The 21,315-nt window shown below is 35.3% G+C and overlaps 1 protein-coding gene across 2 annotated transcripts in view; it reads left to right on the top strand.

The window, feature by feature from the left end:
- GABRG2 (gamma-aminobutyric acid type A receptor subunit gamma2) overlaps positions 1–21,315 on the top strand; it is a 96,870-nt gene that overhangs the window by 1,274 nt on the left and 74,281 nt on the right. The gene's annotated exons all lie outside the window — the stretch shown is intronic.

Below are 21,315 nucleotides of genomic sequence, written 5' to 3'. Positions count from 1 at the left end.
TGTTCTGATTTCCCTACCCCCTCCTTGAAGATGGGAGGGGGCATGGGGTGAGAATGTAGTTGATGAATGCATAGAGGGTATATGACTAGAAAAGACTTGGTCTTGCTGCAATGTTGAAAAAATAAGCTGAACCAGGTGAATGTTAAGCCAGAATTGTCAAGTTATGCATTGATGCCTTAAAGCCTTGCTGCACTAAATGGAAAAGATGGGAAGGGGGGAGATGAATTCCCCAAAACCCTGAGCCAGTGTATGCTCTGAAGTGTTTTGCACCTAAATTTTCTTGAACTTCATTGTACCAGAAGTATCAGGGAATATTCCTCCACCTATAGGTCATTATTTATCTACACACCTAAACAGCCCATGGCACCACACAGACACATTTCCTCGGGATGTCCAGCCAGGACCAGTGGCAAGTTAGAGGCTGAATATTTACATTTCTTGCTTTCTTTTATACTGTCATTTTGAAATAAACTCTATGAGAATTACTTTCATACCCCCCACCCCCATCCCCAAAAAAGAAGATAAAAACTAGCTATAGAAGAAGTCAAGCCATTGCCTTAAGGTTTTCATGGGAGTTGACACTCTTATGTAGTAGTTGTAACAGAAGGAGATAAAAGGGATAGGAGTTAAACTATTATTTATTTTAAAAATTCTAGTTAACGTCTCTGGTCCTCCATTCTCTAGAGTAGGTAATGGGAGATGCAGATTTCTGATTAAGAAGAGACCCAGGGAAAATAAGGTGTGAAAGCTTTTTTTTTTTTGAGTTTCTAAGCAGAGACAGGATCTGCTTAATTCTTTCAGCACTTTTTATACCTTTCTCTTTTACTTTAAAATAGAATGTGTTTTCATTAAGAGTATGAGATTAAGTAATTTTCTCAAAAGTGGAAACAGCCTTTAACTGGAAATGTTTCATGTGCAGTACATTTGAGTGGAATCTTAGGAAAAGCATTGTTTATTTAAAATTTGCATATATATTTTTCTGTTTAATGTTATGTGTAGCTCTTAATTTGTTTCAGAAGTTAGAGAGTTGATAGTTATGGATAGAAAATCATTCTCATATTCTTAGCATTTATGAAACCTGTGGATTGAAATTTAGGCAGTACATAGAGAAATAGGTCTTTCCTTCCTACTCATGTCTATCTTAGTAAACAGTTTTTTGGCTAAATAGATGAATACATTATTATTATTTATCTCCAGTGTCCTTGTTTTAATGAAAAATATGTAATTTTATTATTCATAATGGTATCATGTTTAAGATGTCTTTTCATTGCCACATGACTTTTCCAGTATTATGTAAAAAGTAAAACTTAGTGATATATTTTAATTTTTAATTCTTTGCATACTAGCCTAGATGAGCTTTGTTAATAGTTCTGAATAATGGAATCTATGTGTCATGTAAACTCTCCAATAGGATTTTCACGTTTTCTCAGTAATGAGAGGGAATGGAGTCATTGCAGTTTAGTGCAGAGAATGCGATCAGAGTTTCAGTTGCTGCAATCCCATAAAAAAAATTGACTGGCTGAATAGGGCTGGATGGAAATAGAAGCTTTGATGTCTAAAGCTGATTCTAAAGAAGGACAAAAATCATCTGGGAAAATGTGGGATCCTGGGAGCCAGTTTAAAAGAGGCTTTTTGGGTAAATAGTGGCAGTAGAAGCACCTAGAAAGTTGAAGAGGAATTCAAAAAAAATTTCATTGACTTTTCCATAACTGCAACGAATAAGTTTTTCTCCTTTACTAAAATGATTAAATTTATTATATTGTGTTTATACAAAAGTAAAACAAGGAAGGATATATACCATTGAAGTGAGGACATTAATAGCTAATATCTCTTATGTGTGAAATATTAATTTCTGAACCTCAAAGTTATATAAACTGTCCTGTATCTCATATATAGTGCTATCAGAAGAATCACCAGAACACTTGCTAAAATGGAGATTCCTGAAGGATTCTGAATCATATGTCTGACATGGAACTCAGGAATATTCATTTTCGACAAGTACCCTTGACCACACGTTGAAGAAAAGTGGTATTTACTTTGCTGATTTCCAAAAGTTTATTTTTCACCAAATTTAATATTTACAAGTGCTTTGATTATTGCTACTTCATTATTCAACTGAGCATAATGAGTCAATTTCACATATAGAATTTTTTATTTGAATGTCAATGGGCATATTATACAACCACAAAGGATAAGGAATACCTATAAAGAACTTTAATAAATGCAACTCATGTGAGGAAACATGGGTTGAAAAAATAAAATATGCATATACGTATGAATGTGTAATTATATTCACAAACTACATACATTCCATGTATGACTATTCATCCATACAGGTTTTAAAACAAATCTCACAATTTTATAAACTCTTTCAGTGTAACTACATTCTGTCAGTAAAAATATGTTAACAAGAAGAAATAGAGATACAACAGAAAAATTTTCAGAATAAATAGGAAGTGTTAAAAGTACATGTATTTTCATTTCTATTAGAATAAAATAAGATTTTTATAACAAAATTTTTTTTTCAAGGATAGATTGAGTGGAGATCAATTTGACTTTTTGATCCTCAATGTAACCCTTACTTTGACTTGCTAGCACTGAATTTTAAAAAAGAAAACCGAATTAAAGATTCATAAATATTTTCTGTGCTTAGCTGTTGCCTGAACAGAAAGTCATCGGGAGACTTTTCTTGTGAGCTGCTAAAGTTTTTTATCCCATCACCAATTTCTTTCATAGTTTTTATGTTCTTTCATGTAGAGGGGATATTGTGATTCTTCACTCTAACCCTGTTAATTAACAGAATTAATTTCTACATACAACCTGACTCTGTCCTATCTTTCCAAATGCTCCACTTGGTTTTATCTAGAAAAAAATAATTTCCTCAGCATACTTAATTGCATAGTTGTAGATACAGCATTTCAAATAATCTACCCTGAGGTAAACATCCACCTGGGGGGGGGGTGGGAAGAAAAGGAATATTATCACCCAGTGTTTCTCAGAGTCCAGCTGCCCACCACCCTCTAGACAAGACGTTTAGACTGTAGGCAGGAATTTAAGAATTGGCTTTTAATGTAGTTATGGAAATGTTTCTCAGATATCTTAGACTTCATTTAGAATAAACTTCTCAAAATAATTGAATTACAGACTATTTAATGATTGAGGTCTGTGTTCTACACACTTGAAATTTTTTTTTTAAAAGATTTTATTTATTTAATTGACAGAGATAGAGACAGCCAGCAAGAGAGGGAACACAAGCAGGGGGAGTGGGAGAGGAAGAAGCAGGCTCATAGTGGAGGAGCCTGATGTGGGGCTCGATCCCACAACGCCGGGATCACGCCCTGAGCCGAAGGCAGACGCTTAACCGCTGTGCCACGCAGGCGTCCCTACACACTTGAAAATTTGCTTCCACGTCAAGAATTTTTCAAATTGCAATTAAGACTAACTTAATCTTTGCTGTAAATATGATAGTAGGTCTATGGCTTGTTGTCACTGTCATAATTTCCTAGCCATTCCAAGACAGGATTTTCACAGTTTAAATACAGGTAGGCTTTGCTAGAATGACACATACTTGTGGTTGAAGGGGAACAGATGACATATTTTTGTCTCACTACAGTCTTTGGTTCTACAACCAAACTTGAGTTCATGGCAGGGTTTCAGTTACTATAAAGGATCTTTCCTTAAAAAGCATTCTTGTTTTCCCCACTCTTATGTTATTTGGTATTCATATGGTTTTCCTTATGAATGGGTGGAGAGTGTTATATCAGTGCTACTTATTTAGTGTGTACGTGGCACTTTATCTATAGAGTTATACAATTTTTATAATGATATAGAATTATTACCATATTTTGCACTCTTATCATAATACTATAGGGATTAATATGATTGGGAGTTAAATCTTATTTTTACTCTAAGCCACTAATGTGTGACTTAAAGAAGGCTTTTTATTTTCTTGTAAGGGATATTTATTCTCTAGAATATGGGAGAAATGAATAACAACCCTCCCAGTAAAGTCAACTGTAGAGGCTTTTTATATCTCGAACAATCCAAGTATTTTCTTACCTTTGGAGAGAAGAGGGCTGGTTATACTTGTGTAGCTTGGATTATTGCCCTAGGAATGTGGGTAGGAGTCTTAATCCTGCTCTACAACTAATATTCAAGAAGACTTGAACTAGTGCCTTAGTTTCTCCATATCTCATTTCCTACAGCTATCATGCTATCTTCCTTATCAAACTCATGAGACTAGAGAGAGAATAGGAATGTGCAAGCAAATATTCTCAGAAGAAAATGAATCCCCAATTTCTAGTTGTAACTTCATATTCCTTTAAAATTAAAGCTTGTGTAATTTGATATTATCACATGCCAAAGTTAATCAAGCAGTTGCTTGTATGATTGAGGTGATTAAAAATGTCAACTATAAATATTTACATATTGCAGATAGGAGTGCCTGGGTGGCTCAGTCAGTTAAGCCTCAGACTCTTGATTTTGGATCAGGTCATTATTTCAGGATCCTGAGATTGAGCCCCACGTGGGGCTGCATGCTCAGGGCGGAGTCTGCCTGTCCCTCTAATCCTCCTCTGTGCCACCCCCGCCCCCTGCCCACACTCAGGGCTGTGGGCGTGTGTGTGTGTGTGTGTGTGTGTGTATATATACATATATGTATATATATATACATACATATATATACATATATATATATATATATACATACATATATATACTGAAGATAGAGCTATCCAGATATTGAAGTAGTAATATTATTTCTACTTTAATATTTAGTATAGTTGCTTCCATTACGTCTTCCATTTTTTCTAAGGATTTCTGTAGATCTTCAATTTCATGTCTTTTATTAGATGATACTTAAAATCTGCCTGAATTTCCTGATAACGGATTTATTGAACATGCTGCACTTAGGTTTAGTCTAGAAATATATTTCTTTTCAAATTTCATCTGTTGAATCTCTTTTCCCCATACCTGGACAATATCTAGGGTAAATCCCATAAATTTTCTATTCATTTGAGTGTTTAGAATAATCTCATTTTTAGGTATTAAACTCTCATCTAAATTCATCTTTCAATCTCCTATTGGGTTTTGTTTTATTTTTTCTTCTATTCTCTGATCAGGCTTAACCTAAGATTTCTTTAGTCTGACACTATTTCTATACTTTTTTGTTAGGCCTTTCCTTCTCTCTTATTTTGTTGCTCTTGACTTTTTTGTGAGATTGGAAGGAGGGAAAGAAGATAATTAAAGGAGCAGAAAGATCTTAAATTGTGTTATCTGGGTGACAGATACCTAAATCCTGAGTTATTTTTTCATGGGGGTGTTGGATGGGTTCCATGAAGATAACCCTCTTTCTCCTTTCCACTTTCAAGGACCTCCAGCATTGCACTATTCCCTGACACGAGTCATGCTATATGATGGCTGATGTCAGAATGACACCGCTCAGCTCCACTCCAAAATACATCCACCATGATTCTCTGCTAGCGTTATCTCACTAAATAGACAATTTTTAAAAGATGATTCCAACATAACTGTTTTTTTGACATCCATTTAGCTTAGGAGAAGGAAGGAAGGAAAGAAGAATGCATGGACTGACGGATGGACTCAGCAGAACTGTCTGTCAGATTCTGGAAGTGAAGGTCTTTCTCAGAATCACTATTAGTGTTATTCAAACCAGCCTATTACCTTTAGATTCTTTCAGGAAAGAATCAGGCTATAGTAGTCATTTGGACTGCTCAGATTATAGAGAATATAGGGCCTATTTACCTAAGAGTTCTCTATCTACTTTGTGATCATAGAGCACTAAGAAGCAGGTATGGAAGTTTTCTATTTGGGGTAAAGATAGCAATTGCGCCTGTTAGTTTTCCATCACAGTAGACATCCATGAGTGGATTTCTTGACTTCTTTTTTTTAAAAGTGTCTCTGTGGGAGGAGGGAATATGAAATTGTACAGCTCTTTCTACTCATAGGCCAATAAACTTCTTATACAAGAATGCCTCTCTAATTGCATCCCTAAACTTCAATTATGTGGTGACAAGGTAGATGAAAGAAAAGAAAACCACAACTGGTTTTTAGCCTTCTCTAGAAAGTTCTGCCTCTTTTTGGCAGCCTTCCACATTTGTACTAAATGAGAGTCTAACACTCCTCACCTGTTTTTTTTCCCCTGTTCTGAGACATTGGTTATGATAACAACAGGGAAAGTATATTTAATATTCTGTTCCCTATACGATGTATTTCTCCGAAATACCCACTGGCTAATTCACCTACTTCAAGTCTTTGTTCAAATATTAGCTTCCGATGAGGCCTATACTGAACATTCAGTGTAATATTGCAAACAACATCCAACCTTATACTCACAATTTCACTTATTCTCATCTATGTTTTATCCTTCCTTATATTTGGGCTTTTGTAATTAAGTGGATAATTTTATACTATGTTGCCTACTGGTTTATTATTTCTACTTTTTATTTTCTGTTCCTCCCAGTAGAAGCCAGGATTGCTGAAAGCAGAGACACAGTTTGGCTACTTATATAACCCAGGCTTTTAGAGAAGTGCTTTGCCTCTAAAAATGCTTAATAATTATTTTTTAATTAAATAATGAAAATTGCGTTTTATTTTCCCTGAAATTTGTCGTCTTTTAAAAAAGAAAGAAAAACCTTTTTATCTTCCCAACAGTATCTCATTCTAAGTTTAGCATCTATAGCTGCCAACAAAAACAAATAAGCCAACAAACAGGTCCTACAGTGGAGTGTGGTCCTTAAAGAGTATAAGCTATGGAGCCACACTTGACCAGAATTTAAATTCCTATCCCTAACATTACTTTCTGGCCCTCAGTTACCTTCATATAGCCTTTGTCTTTTCATACAAAAAGAAAAAAAAAGATAGTAATTCTTCAGAAGTTTGAGTAGTAATTGATAGGATACATGATAAGGGCTTTACCCATGGTAAGCATTCCTTATATGTTGTCGTTGTTATTGTTTTTGTTACTAGTACGAGGTCATTATTTCCTGGGGATTGTCCTAGAAGCAGAATTATCTTCTCCACCCCTGTTAAAATCAAAATTTTGGGAGAGTACAAGAGACGGTTTTTTTCTTTTTTTTTTTAAAGATTTTATTTATTTGACAGAGACACAGCGAGAGAGGGAACACAAGCAGGGGGAGTGGGAGAGGGAGAAGCAGGCTTTCTGCTGAGCAGGGAGCCCAATGAGGGGCTCGATCCCAGGACCCCAGGATCATGACCCGAGCTGAAGGCAGATACTTAACGACTGAGCCACCCAGGTGCCCCAGGAGAGGGTTTCTTAATAAAAATTCTCTAATTCTTCAGTCCCCTACCTTGAGTTGTATAAGATAAGAAAATGGGGGAAAGTTACCTAAGTTTTTAGAATGCCTATACCAGTCATTCATTTTGGATCATTATTGTAAACTTAATATTTCTAACATGTAGATTAGATCCCAGTATAATAAGAAAATAAATGCTGACACATGGAACTTCTTCAAGACAGCTTCCTTAATGATATGCAAATAAGGATCTTTTCCAGAGATAGTGTGAAACCACTGTCTTTGAGTTTCTGAGCAAAATTACTCAACCTATTATTCAGAGCAAACCTGTGTTGTTACTCTCGATGGCAACATCTATATTAGATTTGAAATGGAAGCAATGGGTTGAATCTGGAGAGTAAAAAGGAAGGAGACAATCCAAGCTGATATTTTATTATTCAAGGTCATGACTAACTTCGTTTTTCTTTGTGCCTAATAGGTCTGATCATAGAATTAAACTCAACATCATCTGTCACCTAGGTTACTGAATCAGTCACTGAAAGTACCTTTCTGATGCCAGTTTTGCTGTCTTATTAATTTACCACACAGCAGAGAGACATTTCTCCTATCAAATATTTTTCTTTCTTTTTTTTTTTTTTAAGATTTTATTTATTCGTCAGAGAGAGAGAGAGAGAGAGGGAGAGAGAAGAGGGAGTGGCAGGCAGAGGGAGAAGCAGGCTCCCCGCTGAGCAAGGAGCTTGGGACTCCATAGGAGGACCCTGGGATCATGACCTGAGCCGAAGGCAGACACTTAACCAACTGAGCCACCCAGGCATCCCTCAAATATTTTCTTAAATAGAGACATAATTGAGATGTAATAAACTGTTCAGAATTTAGGTATATAATTAGATGAAATTTTTTCAGATGTATGCAGTAGTATAACCACTGCTTCTATATACAGATGCATACACACACACACACACACACACACACACACACACACACAGTTTTCAATATATATTAGTTTCTGTCACACCCGCAGGTTTTCTTATGTTCATTTCCAGTTAACTACCTCTCTAGTCTCCTTTTCCTCGCTTCTCCTGATAGTCTCACTTGTGATTTTTCTCACAATAGACTATTTTTTTTCTGTTCTAGAGCTTACACTGACAAAATTAACAGTTTGTCTAGCTTCTTTTGCTAAACATAATGTTTTTGACACAATAATGTTGCATATATTGAGTTCCTTTTTATTTTTGGGAATCCCATGGTATGAATAATAACATGTTTACCCGTTCTCCTCTTGATGCATATAATTTGAGGCAGTTTGGACAAAGCTGACATGAACATTACTGTACAAGTGTTTCTTTGGCCCTTTTCTCATTTTTCTTGTTGGAATTACTGGGATGTAGAATTAATTTATTTTTATAAGAAATTATCAGAACAGTTTTCTAATGTATGAAAGTTAAAGTTGCTACAAATCCTTAAAACTTTAGGTATTTTCTGCCTTTGCATTAGCTATCTATTTCTATATAAGCAGTTATCCAAAACATTAAAAAAAAACAAAAAAACCCAAAGCCAAGCCATATCTTATAAGGCTTCTGAGACTCAGGAATCCAGGAGTGACTTAGCTGGATGATTCTGGTTCAAGACCTCTCATGAGGTTGTAATCAAGTTGTTGAACAGGGTTCTAGTTCTCTGAAGGTGCTGGACAAGCCATTCTCAAGCTCACCACTATATTGGCAGGAATCTCCATTTCCTTCACAGGTGGCCACTCCATGGTGATGGAGAGGTGGAGTGAAAAGAAAGATACAAAGAGAGGGAGGGAGAGGAAGAGAGCACTTGAGATAGAAGCCACAGACTTTTGTAATAAAATCTTATAATTGTGTACTATCACTACTGCCATGTGGTATTAGTAACACAGAACAATCCTGATACATAGTGGGAAAGGTTTAGGTGAATGTGTGAATACCAGAAAGATAAGGATCACTGGGGACACTGCAGAGACTGAACTAAAGTCTTTTGGATTTAAACCATTATAGTGGGAGTAAAATCGTACCTATTCAGGTTTTTTGTTGTGTTTGTTTGTTTGTTTGTTTTGTGGGGGGCTCTTGTGTGCGAACAGGTGGGGGGAGGGGCAGAGTGAGAAGGAGAGAGAATCTTAAGCAGCTTCCATGCCTAGCATATAGCCAATGTGGGGCTCGATCTCACAACCCTGATGTCATGACCTGAGCTTAAGTCAAGAGTGGGATGCTTTCCAACTGAACCACCCAGGTGCACCTCAGGGTTTTTTGTTTTGATTGATTTTATTATTGACTTGTAGGAGTACTTTTTGAATTTTGTATAAAAATCCTTTGTCAGAGGTAGTAAAAATACTTTTCCAGTCTTTGGGTTTATTATTTATTATTTTTAAAAAATAGTTTTTTACTTGAGGGGGGAGGGGCAAAAGGAGAGGGAGAGAATCTCAAGCAGACTCCCCGCTGAGCACAGAACCTGATTTGGGGCTCAAGATCATGACCTGAGCTGAAATCAAGAGTCAAACACTCACCCGACAGCTACCCAAGTGCCCCTACTATTTACTAATTTATTTAGGCGAGCAAAATGTTTAATTTTAAAGTATGATTTGTCATTGTTTCTATTATGGTTAGTGTTTTTTCTGTCCTAAGACATTTGCCGCCTCCAAATTTGCAAAAAATCTTTTCATATTTTTTCTAGAGGCTTGTATTTACGGCTTTCTCTTTTAGCTCTAGTATCCATCTCAATGTTTTATTTTTTTTTCTTTTAATATGTTAGCGAATGAGATTCATTATCCCCTACATTTATCTAGTTGCTTCAGCCCCATTTTTTGAGGAGATTTTCTTTTACCTCTTGACATCCATTTGAACTTTGTCAAAATGTTATTAACATATGTCTAGGTCTATTTCTGAAATCTGTATTCCATTCCATTGAGCTACTAGATTATTTGTATGTCGGTACTATGTGACTTTGATCATTGTAGCCTTACAGTAAATCTTGAAACCAGGCAATGAATATGAAATACAACCATAGGTGTTCTTATTTTGCAAGACCTGATTTGTCTATTTTACATCTTTTATGTCCTTATATATTTTTAGTAAATTTTTCAACTGCTACAAAAACAAAACAAAACAAAAATGTCTTGCTGTGTCTATTGAAATGATATTGAACATATAAATCAAACTAGAAATTACTGACATTTGACCATGTTAAGTCTTCCAATCCATGGACATGGTTTATCTTTCCATATGTTCAGGTGTTCTTAAATTTTTCTCACTATTTTATTATGTATTTCAGTGTAGGCACTTTGTACATTTTTCTTAAGTTTATTAAAATATTTTGTGTCTTATTTCAAATTATATGCTTTTAAATTATTTTCCAAATGTTTATTACTATTTTACAGAAAGCAGTTTATTTTGTATATTTCATATCCCTGTGGTGTTTGTTCTAAAGCTTATTCTGGTAGTTCTCATAGATCCTTTATGATTTTTTATATACAATGTTGTTATCTGCAAATAAAAGTAGTTTTACCACAGAATGACTTCTTATAATACAAATATGGTTGTTTTATTGCCATATTAAACATTTGCAATAGCTCCCCTTCTACCATAAGATCCAATTGTCTTAACTAGACTTGTAGATAATATACCATATATTTGTTATGCAAAATGGAGACATTTTTCTAGTGAAAGAGGGTATAATTATTAATACTTGTGTCAGGATCCCAGGATTGGAACTTTCTCAGGCAAACTGGGCATGTGATGACCCAATATGGTCCTTCATGATCTGATCTCTGACGACCCCTTCAGTGTCAGTTCCCGATCCTTCATTGGACCCAACTCGACTGTCACACTGTATTTTATTAGATTCCTTCAAATGCTGGCTTCATTTTCCTACCTCCTTTAGAAGTACTACTTTCAGAGCTTCCTACCTCTCTTCCATTTTCTTTCGAAAATTTTCAAATTCGTTTGAAATTCTTCAATACAGAATTTTCATCAGAGAGATGTTTTAGGATTGAGAGACGTTTTTATTATAAATCTTTTCTATTTCATGAATAAAAAGGAGCAGTCATATTGAATGATATTTAGCTAAGCTAATTATTATATTTGAAAACATGAAAAAATATTCAGTAATAAAGCCCTCCTGAAAGGGAAAAACAAAACAAAACTTTCCAGTCATACCAGGTCACCTCACCAGAATCTTTTATGTAATAAAATAAACACCAAATAAAATCAACCAGTGCCATAAACCAGGACTGTGTTGGCCATCAAATACTCCTTGAAACATATGATTTTTCAAGTACTCTTGTGGTCAACAGGCCATTAGCAGTGTTTCCTAGGTCTCACATGATGGGAGCTCCTTTTTGTAGATCTGCTACCATTTCCATATGCAGCTCAATTTCTCTGAATGAGTATCAAAGTGAGCTTTTTAGAGAATCACAAAAGGAGGGAGAGATTTTCATTTTATTCTTGGACTTCAGATTCCAAGTAATCTCCTAAACCGTTGCTTAGTAGATGTTTAAGTATCAATGAAATTTATCAGAAAAATGGGCATAAGACAGAAGTCGGGACATAGTGCTTACATACTCTGATTTAGGTGATCTGAATAGTGCCCTTCTTAATTCTTATTTATTTTGGGAATCACGTTTTTGTTTAGTTCCTAGTCACTCTGTTCCTGGCACTATGCTGGAGGCTGAAAAGCATTGAATGAGGCAAACCTAGTTGTTGCTCTTGTGGAAGTTATTTTCTAGAATAAAGATGTGCTTTTAAAGCAAAACACTATATACTATATATTATAATCATACTCTGATAAGTTTACTTATAGACAGTGTTCTATTTTATATTGATTTTTCACTTACTGCCTCTGATTTAAGGAAATTGTGTAACCAGCTGTACATTTCACACTCAATCATTTTTTTAAACTCATAGATCCATGTGATTCTGTCCATTTTCTCCTGGAAATAGGCTAACGTGGGATGTCATTCGACTCTTGTTAAGCTTTAAAGTGCTATGTTAAATGTGGAATGAAAATAAATGCAAAGTGGACAAATTTCTTCCTCCTTGTCTCCTGCCTTCCTGCCTTAATTAAATATCTGTTGCATTCCTAACACTTGTTTGGCATGGTGGGGGTTGGAGTTGAAACAGTGAGAGAAACTTCTATCTTCTTAATCCTCTTAGACCTTGCAGTCTAGGGACAAACAATAAACAAACTGAAAATAGAGGTAAAAGTTGAAGAAATAATTAAAAGTGTGATGGGGAAAAGAAAAGAATTGCTTTAGGTAGCATGGTCAGGAAAGGCCATTCTGACTAATGGGTAAGAAGTTGAAGTTACATGAATATTAAAAAAAATTCGGCCATGAAAAGATTCAAATGAAGACTGTTCTCATCATAGGTAACAGCAGGTGCAAGGGACCTGAATGGAGTAAGAACTTGGTGTGATTTAGGAACTAAAAGAAGGCCCAGATGGCTGGAGAGTGTACAAGGATCAAAAGTCAGGATATAGGATTTGGGAGGCAGAAAGCTGCTTCCTATTACATGGCCTTGCAACCTTAGTGAAGAATTTGAATTGTTTTCGAGATAAGAGGTTTGTGTCAGGAGAAATGCCTCATATAATAATATCATCAATTTTTTTCTTAAAACATGTGTCTCTATGATTTGGGGAATGGTGAGGGTGCAATTTACCTACCAATTCTCAATTCCTTACAATTAATTAAATTTTTGATGTTAAACTTCCTTAGAGTTATATATAGTATTGTTCTACATTTTGCTATAAAATCTTAGTGGGATCAAAAGTCATTCTGCTATTATGTCAATTATTTGAAGTGTAGTAATTACTTTATGGCATTGTTATGAAATTGCACTATATTTAATGTCTTTAAACAGGTATGTTTTTTATAAAGATAAGTACTTCGTATCTAAGAAATGGCAAAGACAGTCTCTTACAAATAAATATGATTTAGGAACAATTACTTGGATGACTGAGTTTAGATTTTAAGGGATTCTCAGAGAGCATTAACAAAAGTATACTTATTTCCTATCCATAAAATATGTTGTTGAACTTAATCTGTGAACAACAAAGCCATGAAAGGTAATATTCCATCTAAAAGGCTGAAAGAGATCCAAACATCTATGTAGCAATTTAAAAGGAATCCACAGTACCATTTCAGTAATAAAATTTCTTTCTCCCCAGAAGATTTTTATTTATTTTTATTTATTTATTTTTAAAGATTTCATTCATTTGACAGAGACGGCACAAGCACATAAGCAGGGGGGAGGATCAGAGAGAGAGGGGGAAGCAGATACTCTGTCCAGTAGGTCGTCCCACATGGGGCTTGATCCCCAGACCCTGGGTTCATGACCTGAGCCAAAGGCAGATGCTCAACGACTGAGCCACCCAGACCCAGGCACGTCCCCCTCCCCCTGCCCAGGAGATTTTTAAATACTCAGACTCATACTTTAGTATCAGGAAATCTCACAAAAATCTTAAAGAATATCTTCAAAAGTTCAGTGATTTAAGTTTACAGCATAGTAGCTCTTTGTTTTATTTTTAACGTAGAACAAAATTGACATTTATTGGTAGGCAGTTGTATGAATTTTAACACACACTTAAATTCTGTGATTCAGTAGCCCTTGTTCTATCCCACCTCGCCCCCCACCCCCCTGGAAAAAAACCTCCCTCCTACCACCCTTTTGTAGTCACACCTTTCCCCCTCCCTTAACTTCTGGCAACAACTGGTCTGTTATTCATTAATAAAAAAGAATAAACACAAATTTCTGTGATTTGAAGTATTTATAATTCCAATTACATAAATTTATATTACATTGAGATAAACATGGACTATTCATATAACAGAGGTAAGGAAACTGAGGAGGAAGAAAGCCGAAAGATAAGACAAGACTTGATTAACTTTTTTAAAGTGATTAATAAAACCTTGATTTTGAGAACATGTTTTAGGCAGGAAGAGCCAAATAATGAAAATGTTAAGAGTAGTCTAGAAGTAGCCATGACCACAGAGACAGATTTGAAATTTGTGTTGACTTGAACTTAAAGACTATAGTGCAATTTTAGAAAATAAAGAAGAGGAAGAAAATTTCCTAGAATCATGGTCACTCAGATGTATGTATACATGTGGGTAGAATTCCACAGAACAGTGAAAATTCAATCAGCCACCTGAATAAATTAGCTCTATGTTTCCAAACATTTGAATATTAAAACAAAATTGAAATATTTCATTTTCTGGTCTCACAGAACAGACTCCAAAGATATGAATTTTTAATATATTTTGAATATATTTGAAAAAAACATCTGAATATATGCAGATATTGCATGCAATAGAATCAGCCTTCATTTTTGTACACTGCCTTTCAGTGACCCTTAAGCTATCCTAAACCTGAGACAGTTTAATCTCTGGGAGAAAGTACACAAAGTTTCTCCTATTCACACGTGTGGCCTCCTTGCAAATCTGAGACCAATTTTGCATGTTTATATGTGTGACTTTTAATTTTGCTAGAAGAGGGATCAAAAGTTGTGACAGTTCTTCAAAATGTTTTGTGTTCTAGAGAAAACTATCCTTCTTACTACAGAAATTGAGATTTCATAATTACATGCACAGGCACATTGATAGAAATAACCTTAGCATCAAGTTGGAGGCATGGCAGACAGAGATTAGTCATGGTCTATCAGGTGACAACGTTTTTATTTTTGTCTTGCATTGTTCTGTGTGTCTTGCTTCTAGCTGTTCAGGTGTTTGTTTCATCAAGTAGATCAAAGGTGTTCTGATGTCAGCATTGACACTTCTACACTTTCCATCTGCAACTGCGCTTTGCACAAAAGAATCTCAAATAAGTAGCTGAAGGACCATGAAATCTAAAGCTATAAGGCGTTGTTTCCCAAATCTGGCCACCTTCATTGTTTTTGCCACATCTAAGTGACACCTGGTCATTTATTTTCTTAATATTTTTCATAAAACCAGTATCTTGTTAAAGTAGTTATTTGACTTAATACATTTAATAATAAAAGTAATAAAATCTGGAAAATCAGTTTTACTTTTCATAGTGCAAGACACCTGCAAAGTAAATACAATGAAACCAGTCCAATGTTATCACATGTTAATTATATATTATTTTCTACTGGAAGTGGTGAGCTTGATATCCTCCTTAGAAAGTAGATTAACAAGTTGGAGAATGTGGTTAAAGACAAGTTATAAATAAACTGTGATACTGTCCTTAATATAATTGAATGTATTGAAAGAAAATTCAAAAGGGAAAAATTGTCAAATTATGTGCTTCAGTGTCTCAATGCTATTCCTATGTGACGCTTGAATCTGTCTTGGTTACCAGGGACAGGTGTCCTAAGTTTCAGGAAACACTGATATGGGATAATTTTAATAGGACGTTAATTTTGAGGATAAGGCTCTTCTGAACGTCCAGTGTACAATGAAACACTAGTAAGTGACATTTGACTTGCTTGAGAGTATTCACCAAAGTGATACTTATTTTAGGAGAAAGTCCAAGGGCTCTATCACATTCTCTTGCACTAGCTTGTAATTCTGGCTGCACCTTAGAATTAGCTGAATATCAATGTCTTGGTCCCATCCTAGATCAATTAATTCAGTATCTTAAGAAGCAGGCCTTCAGCACCGTTATTTTTTTAAAGCTCTCTAGGTAATTATAACATGCAGTCAGGATAAGAACGACTGGTCTGTATAATGCATTGAACATTCAGTATATGGTGGACATTGTGCATTCCTAGGGAATGATTAGTTATTACATAAAGGAAGAGATACAAAATATTTCCTTATTAGAATATCTCTTGACAGCATATAAATTACAACCTTCTCTGATATTAGCTTATAGTTTACGTATTTCTGTGGTTAAAGTTGGTCTTGGATTTCCATAGTCAGAACATAGCAACTCTATGCAAATTCCATGTGTGTTTCTAGAATGAGGGAGAGCAGCCCCCCAAATGGTATTGGCCTAGTATATCACCATGTTGTTGCAGCCCAATAATAATACAAATATAGTGGCCAAGTTCTGCTACTTCACAGAAAAAAATTGTTGCATGAGACCAACATAGTTACGGCCCCACTTTCTTCTAAAAATTCCACATCAGTATATAGTGTGCAAGGAGAGTTGTCTCAGTTTCCCAAGATCATTCAGGGTTTTGAAACCATAGCTTCTAGACTCTGTGGCAAAATGTACACAAACAAGAAACCGAATGTTATTTTTATCACTTAGTAAAAAATCACTTCAAAGTATTTTATATATAAAGGGATACATTAGGAATTTGTCAGTTTAATAATCATTATGATCATTGTAAATATCATTATTTATACCATAAGAATTTTTGTTTCCATTGACATTTCTTATCACAATGTAGCATCAGGACTTTTATTTCTGTTCTGTCCAACAGTTATAGACACATGGTTTCTGTGGCTGATCTTGGCCTTGTTTTCTTATTAACTCAAAAATACCTTCAGTGTATGTTACTGGAGTTTTTACAAAGAATTATAGCAAACAAATGAGAAAAAGGGTGATGGCATGTTATACAGGCGGCATATTTTAATATTAACCATAATTGTTACATATGTACCTTTTTAAAGAGAGGGAATTTTTCCATGTAAATTTCTACAAACATTACATTTTTAAAAAACAACCCATACTTTCAATGATTCTTCCAGTATTTTGGAAAGTATTCATTGTGTGTCTTGTTACATGCTGGGAACTTGGCAAATTTTCAGAAAATGACAGTTGGAGACAGAAACAATTTCTTGCTCTTAGGAACCTAATGTTCTACTTTTAACACTCACACCTAAACCTAGTTTTTTAAATGCTTTGTTGTTGTTGCTGTTGTGAAGTAAAATGTAGGAAAATACAGAAGACCTAAATATGGCTCAGTGAATCATCACAAAATCCATATAACCCCCAACCACAACTAGAAATAAAATATTGCTAGCACCCTAGTAAACATCCTCCCTTCCTTCATTTTCTTCTTCTTTCTCTTCCCCCAAAGAAACCACTGTCCTGACTTTCAGCTCTATAGTTGAATTTTGCCTTTTATTAAATTTTATATAAACAGAAACATAGCGTGTGTGTGTGGGTGTCCGTGTAACATCTTTTGCTCAAGTTTTTTTTTTTTTTCAGATTCACGTTGCTGAATTTAGCAATAGCTCACCAATTTGTATTGTTGTATGATATTATATGAATATACCATCTTTTATTAATCTATTGTACTGGGTTATGTTCACATCTGTTTGGGTTATGTCTGTTTTATGCTCGTATCTATTACTAATACAACTAAACATTCTTATACAAGTCTTAGAGTAGACATTTGCATGTGCTTCTTTTTGAGATGAATCTACAGATGGACTTTTTGGGATATGAAATAGAGGGTGATTATCATTAGCAGATAATCCCACAATGTTTTCCTTCCAGCATGAGTGAGTCCTAGTTGCTCCACATTCTCCCACTTTTATTTAAGAATTGCTAAAACAAACGAACAACCCAAGTATGGTGAGGTGAATAACCCAAGGAAAATGGACTTCAGGGATAATCCTAGACCTCTAATTGATGGCTTTTTTCTGTGCACACTCCTTGACCCCAATGAGCATTGTGGTTGCTTTTCCACATTTCCCCTCCTTACTTTATTAATTATCCCAGTTTTCATTGGGTGTCTGTGAAGTCCTCATGCTTTTTGTGAAGCTGTTTCCATCTTGGATACTAATGGTAGGATAGATAATTAGATCAAAATAATTAACATAATGTCATCCTCTAGGCATAGATTTGAATTTCATATGTATGAATTCATATGTATTTGGCTAATGATGCACAAAATTAGACTCTCTGAGGACTTTTCTTCTTTAAGAGGGAACTTCTGGAAGAGTTTATCTCTGTTTAGATGTAAATAAGGAGGCATAGAGGTGTAAGAAGTTAGGATCTCTTGACTGTAGTCAAGCCATTTTTGGGTTGAAGCTGACACTGTGAAGGAGAGAAGGGTGGGTTAGAAAGAATCTGAGTTTTCAGATGCATAGTTGTGAAGCTATCTGGAGCACTGTGCAGCTCATCCTACATCAGCCTTTATGATTGTATATGTCAGTGCCTTCCAATGTGGTTTGAATATTATACTTGCAACGAAACTTATCTTAGTTAATAAAACCGCACAGGCAGTTATTTGATATAGGTCATTGGTGATTGCTAATAAAATAGACAGTTTGCATTTATACATTGGATATATATGTCTGATAATTGACTCAATCAAATAAGCATACTTACTAATAGCCGTCAATCTACTATTAAAAAATTGAACTTGGTAAGAGCTAAGGAAGTCATCATAAATAGGACAATTCACTATCAGAATTGATGCTGGGGGCTTTACTTAATTGCTATACCTCTCCTCTTTTTGAATATTCACACTCGTGTGTACACACAAGCAGAGAGCACCTTTCCCAACAGGTTCTGCCTAGGTTCCTTACGTGTCCTTACTGGAGGTATAGAATCCCATAGGCCACTAAAGACCCTGAGTGAAAGAGTAATTGGTGCCCCAGTGTTCTTGTTCACAGAATACCTCAGTGTTGGGGCACCTGGGTGATGCAGTCGTTAAGCATCTGCCTTCGGCTCAGGGCGTGATCCCGGAGTTCTGGGATCGAGCCCCGCATCAGGCTCCTCTGCTGGGAGCCTGTTTCTTCCTCTCCCAGGAGCCTGCTTCTTCCTCTCCCACTCGCCCTGCTTGTGTCCCTCTCTCGCTGGCTGTCTCTCTGTCAAAGAAATAAAATCTTAAAAAAAAAAAAAAAAAAAGAATACCTCAGTGTTCTTTGAGAGCTGCCAGTCCTCCTGGACAATATGGAGTGGAGTCCCCTCCTCCCATGATCAGATTATGAGCTCCCTGTGTTCTTTGACACATATATTTTGACACTTTCTACCAAAAGCTGCTTTTTGCAGTGGCTGGAGGACATCCTTCCAAATGAACTGGTTGGTATGTATGCCTTGCCCCTGCAGTGTACATTGTTCTCCAAGCCTAGAAAGAGTGTGAGACAGGTTATCGCAAGTTAAATTGCGAGCTCTGCTTTTATTCCTCAGTATGGGGAGATCAAATTATTGGTATCTGTAACAGCAAGCTTATGAAATTTGAATGTTATTAACTTTGTGCTAAAGGTGCCATACTTTTATTGAGCTCAGGCATAAACTAATTTATTGTCCTAAAGGAAAATGAGCTTGAGCAACCATTTATTTTGGATGATCTTATTTTTGGATGAATGTACAGTAGCAGATCCTTTGGACCCAATTTCTTTTTCAAAGCCTTGCAGCATAATGGCTAAACATTTTGGTTTTGGCAAACTGAAATGACTATTGGTAAATATCATTGTTTTTCTTCATTGGCAAAATGGGGATAATTATAGGAATATCAGTGTTTAAAGAATTGAGAGAATGTATGTGAAGCTCTTAAATTATTCCTAGGACATAGTGAATATTGAAAAGTAGCTATCATTGGTATTATTATTTACCTTTGGAAAACTAGTTAGCAAGAACACTTCTTTCCACAAATCTTAATTAAGCACGCACTCATGGAATTTATAGTCTAGTAATGGAGACATACAATAAACAAATCAATACATAGACATGGTAACAAATGCTATGAAGCAATCAAGGGACTGGCTAGAGCATATGAAGGGTGGCGTGGGTGACAAAGGAAGATAAAACAATAAGGGATGACCTCCACCTGAAAGTGATGCTTGTGTTGAAAAGTAAGAAGGAATAAGCCATGCCGAATACTGGTTTGGGAGGTGAAGAGAAGAAAAGATTGCAGGCAGGAAGGACAATACATGCAATTGGACTGGAGTTTGGCCTAGTTCCTGAAACTTAACAAACTTGAGTAACATGATGACGTAAGGAACAACACATTCTTGTCTTACTGATGCTTTTGGAGTGTGAGAATTCTCAAAGGATTCTATGGTCTTGATGAGAATGTGGGGTAGAGGGGATCTCTGTGAAAGTGGTAAAAGGGAAGAATAGAGATTTAGGTTATATATGCAGTAGAGGTAATATTAACACAGGAGAAAATCCAATGCATAGGAATTTTTAATAGAAAAGATCCAAAAGGTTTCATTTTGCTGACCTACATATCTTGAGAGATTTATTTTGACGTATAAAATACCCTGCATTTAACTCATTGCACCTATAAAATGAAACTGAAACTTGTACCAACAAAATATTACTGAAACTAGGAAAGAATGAAACACTAATTATTTAAAAAGTTTAAACATAAAAATAAATGATTTTCAATTTTTTTCTACTTACCTATGTCAGAGAAAGAAAAAATATATATATTCTGTCTTTATGATGCCAAATAACAATGGATTTTAAGATACCTGAATGAAAAGACAAATGTTTTTATATCTCACCCAAATGTTTGCTGTTATACTACCCTGGGATGGTAAAGTGACTAGATTTTTCCCCCAACAAAACATAGATCTTTATTGAATTTGTGGGAATCTGAAATACATGAATTAAAATTTAAAATTCCATATCTGTATGATTAATCTTCAGTGTCAAACATACAAACTATGTACCAAAATTCAAATATTTCGATTCTTCTATATAATTGAGAACTCTCACGGAGCATCTATCAAATATTTCTTTTGATTTTACTAAGTCATTTTTTTCTAAATAAAATCAGCTTCTGTTTCTGATTGTAAACATGAACTTATTACATGTTTGTAATCATGCATAAATTTAAATCATGCATAAAACTGCAAACATGAAAATAAAAATCTAATTTACAACAGGGAGGCTCAGAAGAGCTAAAGTGGGAATCTGGGAATCTGTATTTATAACCCCCCACCCCCACCCCTGGTTAAACATTCTGTGACTGAGATTCTCAAATGTTATTATGCACATGAATCACTTGAGGATTTGTTAAAGATTTTGATTCAAGTGTCTCAGGTTCTGCATTTCTAGCAATATCCTGGCAGTGCCCATGTTGCTGGTCCAACGGTCCCAGGCAGATAGCTTTCTAGCATTTTTTAAAAAGCTTTCAAAGATAAAACCTTTACAAC

The sequence above is a fragment of the Ailuropoda melanoleuca genome, chromosome 3 (assembly GCF_002007445.2).
Source record: "Ailuropoda melanoleuca isolate Jingjing chromosome 3, ASM200744v2, whole genome shotgun sequence".
NCBI lineage: Eukaryota > Metazoa > Chordata > Mammalia > Carnivora > Ursidae > Ailuropoda > Ailuropoda melanoleuca.
The sequence above is the reverse complement of the archived record's forward strand: the minus strand, read 5'-3'. Positions and strand labels throughout refer to the sequence as shown.